The sequence below is a fragment of the Mus pahari genome, chromosome 4 (assembly GCF_900095145.1).
Source record: "Mus pahari chromosome 4, PAHARI_EIJ_v1.1, whole genome shotgun sequence".
Classification (NCBI taxonomy): Eukaryota; Metazoa; Chordata; class Mammalia; order Rodentia; family Muridae; genus Mus; species Mus pahari.
In genome coordinates, this window is record NC_034593.1 from 15237928 (window position 1) to 15243145 (window position 5218).

General features: G+C 44.7%; 1 protein-coding gene and 1 non-coding gene across 4 annotated transcripts in view; both read left to right on the forward strand.

The window, feature by feature from the left end:
- The window catches only part of Dnajc5b (DnaJ heat shock protein family (Hsp40) member C5 beta), an 86163-nt gene that overhangs the window by 49539 nt on the left and 31406 nt on the right, over positions 1-5218 (forward strand). The gene's annotated exons all lie outside the window — the stretch shown is intronic.
- On the forward strand, positions 1564-1727 carry LOC115063876. Its single transcript, XR_003843745.1, has one exon. It is a non-coding gene; the product is annotated as a U1 spliceosomal RNA (small nuclear RNA).

Here is a 5218-nt window from a genome sequence, read left to right on the forward strand (position 1 = left end):
ACAGCCAGGGCTACACAGAGAAACCCTGTCTCGAAAAACCAAAAAAAAGAAAGAAAGGAAGAAGGAAAGAAAGAAAGAAAGAAAGAAAGAAGAAAGAAGAAAGAAGAAAGAAGAAAGAAGAAAGAAGAAAGAAGAAAGAAGAAAGAAAAGAAAGAAGAAACAAAATCACCAAAAGAGTCAAGCAAAAATCCTGGAATGGAAAATTCAATAACTTCATTGAAAAATTAAGTAGAAGGGCTCAATGGGAAACCTGAGGGTACAGAAGAAACACTTCATGGACCTCAAATGTAGGCTAAGATGATCCAAAATGAAACATAAAACATTCAGAGAGTCAAGGAGACTACTGGAACACCAGGCCTCACACCAGGGAACAGACGCCTTGTGCCAGACCTGTTTTCTGTTTCACTCTCCCAGAGAGGGCGGGGCTCTCTCTATTTCTCTATGTGGGCTAGGTTTTCTTTCAGGATTAATTCTTTGAGCTGGCCACTTACAAAATAGGGTAGGCAGCTGAACTGAAAAACAAAGAACTCAAGTTAAAGAGAGGCTTCAGGAAGTAAGGATATGTGAGTAGGATGTGGGGGTACGCTAAGCAAAAATGAGGCTCAAAATTCACGGGTGTGTTTGCCCCACTGTGGTCACATTAGAGGTGAGATGTGCACACTGTGAGTGGAAGAGATGAGGCTGTAAGAACAGTCCAGGGTCTGATGTGGGAGTCTGAAGTGGAAATATGGGCAGAACAATGGCTTTCAGGTTGAATATGTCATAAGATCCTTTATAAGAGAAAACAAGACATCAATTTTCATATCTGGTTAAACTAGCTTTATACTACAAATATAAATTATAAGATAAATTCTTACTAAATCTTATACATTCTTATAAAATCATACAACAAACCAAATTTCCCCAACTACAAAAGCAATGATTCTCTGAGTTCAGCACTTAGCTGAATCAGATATATAACTTCTACCATATAGAATCTCCAGACCTACAGAACCAGAAACTCTAAGATCAGGGGCACCATATGAGTCCCCTATACAGTACTCCTTCCCTTTGAAAACTATCATGGCCACAGGCAAATGTTAGGCACAGAGAACTATAGTGACACAAAATTGCCAGTCTGTTCTTGGTCCCTTATGAGACACAACCCTAATCTGGTTTAAGGGCAATGAATACAAACTGTTTTGGATATGTCCACTCCCAAATCGCAGTTCCTGGACTCTGGATTATTTGATGGTCTGTCCCATTCTCTATTTCACTCACAGTGTGCAGGCCACTTGGTACAAAACACTGTTTTTGCTAAACTTGGCTGCAGGAGCTCCTCATATGTCTTGTGCCTGCCTTTCCTGTTCTAGGCTCTCAAGCCAAGCCCAGAAAAGGACTGAAAAGACACTCAGGATATATAGAGAAGAAAGGAGCAGTCATCAACTACTACAAAAGGGTCAAGTACAGAAAGATAAAAATAAGCCTGTGGGATTTCATCCACAATGTCATAGAAGGGAGAGGAAGTTTGCAAGAGAGCTGAAAATAGAAATCAGATTATAATGAGTTGAAAAGGGAATGGACATACTTACCTGGCAGGGAAGGTACCGTGATCTCAAAGGTGGTTTTCCTGGGGTGAGGCTTATCCATTGCACTCCGGATGTGCTGACCCCTGCAATTTCCCCAAATGTGGGAAACTCAACTGCATAATTTGTGGTCGTGGGGGACTGCTTTAGAGCTCTCCCCTGAAAGAAAATAAAAAGAAAGAAAGGAAAGGGAATGGGCATTGAAGAGTGACCTTTTTGCATGAATGAAGAATACAATTAAAATGCAAAGGAAGAGAAGAACATTTATAAACAAGGGAAAAGATGAGGAAGCTGGGTCTGTAATTACAGCTACCTGGAAAGCTGAGGTAGGAAGACCATGAGTTTGAGGCCAGCCTGGGATAGATAGTGAGTTCAAGACTAACTTGAGTAACTTACTGAGACCATACCTCAAAAAGATAAAAGGGCAATTCTTGGGCCACCGTTTGGCAGTACACGCATGCCTAGAGCTTAAAACACAAGCCAGGTGATCCCCGAGGAGATGAAAGTAGCAAAACACACTACAGAAAACGTTAGAGTTGGGAGTGGGGGCTGACGATGCTTTAGGGTCTGCGCAGGGGAATAGATAGAAGGAACACAAGTGGGAAGAGGGTGGAGAGAGTGGTGTCATGACTCAGCAGTGTAGAGGCAGGAGAGTGTTCCTTTCTGGCCGTCTTCTCACTCTTTCCAAGTCAGAAGTGGGGGTGTCTGTTGAGGGAATTGGAAATAGCAATTAAGGGGGAGAATAAGAGGTTTGGAAATTTTTCTTGGGGACATGTAAAAGAAATTTATTGAAGTCGAACAGAGACAGGCAAACCACATAGGAGACAGCCAAGGGGGAACTGTATACTTTTATAGCTTGTTGTTCACAGGGGATGTAAAATCTTGTCTGACAATGCGGCTAAGCCTAGCAATAGGAGGCATCTTCTCGTGGGCACGACAGGAAATCTTTTAAGGAACTTGGTAGGGGTTGAGAATGGTTTAGGTATGTGCCTATGATTCAAATTAAACCAACGAGACCCCAGCCTGTAAGAAAAGGCCCTGTTTGGTTTTAAAAGTGAGTTTATGGGGGGAAAGTTTCAAGTGAGAGCTGGGCCCAAGGATATATGAGAAGACAGTGCCATATGTTTTTGCACTGAAAGGATTTGAAGAAGAGAGACTGAAAGTTTTTGAGTGTGACAGCTAGGCCAGCTACAGACACTCCTAGGACCTACCTGCAAGGAGATAATGTGCTGCTCACTGTCACTGCAGCTTGACCCAGAAGGGAGCAGCAGGTCTGGCCTGCTGAGAACTCTCACCAGGACCAGCAGCGGTGGGGCCTGCTATTGGGAGTTAGAGTCATGGCTACTGAGCTGAGAGGAGGTGTGCCCATTTCTCCTCTATCCTAATGTTCTTGTTCCTTGAGAGTCACAGTTCAGGAGAGGCAGTGGACCTGAGAAAAGAATGTACTTTCCCTCCAGAAACAGTGAAGTTAGGAGCCCAGAAATTGCTGTTGGGAGCTTGTCCCGTAGACAGAGGTAGCTAAGCACATGCAGCCTCCAGACGCCTAGAGGAAGCTGGGACAGGACACACCCCGACTCAGGTGCTGTCGGAACTTCAGGTGTTCACTTCTCTTTTTTTTTTTTTTTCACCTTTTTTTAATTAGATATTTTCTTCATGTATATTTCAAATGCTATCCCGAAAGTCCCCTATACCCCACCCTGCCCTGCCCAACCCACCCACTCCCGCTTCCTGCCCCTGCCATTCCCCTGTGCTGGGGCATATAATCTTCACAAGACCAAGGGCCTCTCCTCCCATTGATGGCCGACTGCGCCATCCTCTGCTACATATGCAGCTAGAGACACAACTCTAGGGGGTACTGGTTAATTAATACTGTTGTTTCTCCTATAGGATTGCAGACCCCTTCATCTCCTTGGGTATTTTCTCTAGCTCCTTTATTAGGGACCCTGTGTTCAATCCAATAGCTGACTGTGAGCATCCACTTCTGTATTTGCCAGGCACTGGCATAGCCTCATAGCAGACAGCTATACCAGGGTCCTGTCAGCAAAATCGTGCTGGCATGTGCAACAGTGTCTGGGTTCACTTCTTTTTCAGATCAGTACTTCTACTGTCAGTGCAGTAAGAAGCTTACAGAATTGACCTCGGATTTATCTAATACACTGACACGGATATTCCAGTGTATTCATTTTATCAGGGAAAGTAAAGACATGGATCTGAGAAAGCCACAGAAGACATGGTAGCCAACAGAAAACTGAAACTTGGCACCACCAACAGGCATTTAGGCTTCCATAAAATCTGAGTATTGATTTTTTTTTTCAAAAAAAAATCTCTTATAAAATTAAAAAAAAATCAAAGTATATATAATGCCTCATGAAAAAGTTGAGATCCTGGACATCTCTGGTACAGCGGCAATACCAACCACGAGAGGGCAGCACTTGACTCTTGATGCAGTTCTGTAGGCAAGAAGAGAGCAGTCTGAGGGGTAGCAGAGCCGCTCTGTGTGGTTCTTCCTGTCCTTGCCTCACACCACATAGCCTGAATCACAAATACGATGTGATGTGATCCCACAAAACTAGGACAACTCCTTTAACACTCAGCTGTAGTGTCTGCAAATGTGGGGAAGTCACAGGGCTGGATAATGTGGTCTTTAGTCTTTTCCTGTGGCATCTTGATGGTCAAAGCACATGAGTCATGCGCTATGGTAGCAGATGCTCCAGAAATAATCACCCAGCCGTGGTGGGTTTGGCATCTGTATCTGCAATATGATGCCAAATGGTGTCCTGGCCTTTCTATCTTGTCCTTATGGTGGACTTTATACTGGTTTCATGCCAGCCACTGCTCTGCAGCTCACACCATTAAATCTTCTAGTGCTGAGGGCCACTGTGCAGGGTACAGCATATGATGTGGTTGCACTTGGTTCTGAAAGTTTGAGAACCAAACAAGGGAAGGTATGAGCATGACAGCCATCAACAGTAACTGACTGGTACTTGGTCAAGGTTAAACCGGAAACAGTCCTTACCGCATGAAGTCTACTGCTCCCTCCCTCGAATGACAAGGGCTAGGGGACCCCAAGGGAAGAGAGAGTCAGAAAGAGCCATGTACCCAGCCAGGCAATACCACCCAGCCCACAGAAGAGTCTTTGGTCAAAGAACTCCACAGGGTCTTGCATGCAGCTCAGGAACTGAGACACAGAACCCTGCGGTTTGTGTCAATGGCCAGCAGATGCTGAATTCTTGCAAGCTGTGTAAAATAGAAAGGCTCCAAGTGACCGAAAAGCTGCTTGTTTGGGCTATTTTTATGATAATTGGACATGTAAAAATTTGCCTTTGGCTTTGGCAGGCTTTGAGCTAATGGGCCTCAGCTGCAGTGAAGGAGGGCAGGACCTGGGGTCCTTAGGCAGACACATTTGTAGCCCAGGCCAGGAAGCTCCCAGAGATGAGCAGGTTCCTGGCCAAGTACTGGCTAAGTACTTCCTACAGTTCTCCCTGTCAGTGAGAGAAACAGGGAAAACCAAGAGGAAATGAGTGTCTCAAGAGCATTTGAGAGTGAAAAACTACTGAACGCCATTATCTGAGGGGTGTGAGGCTTCAAGGCTGCAGGCTTCAAACCGAGAGAGAGAGAGAGAGAGAGAGAGAGAGAGAGAGAGAGAGAGAGAG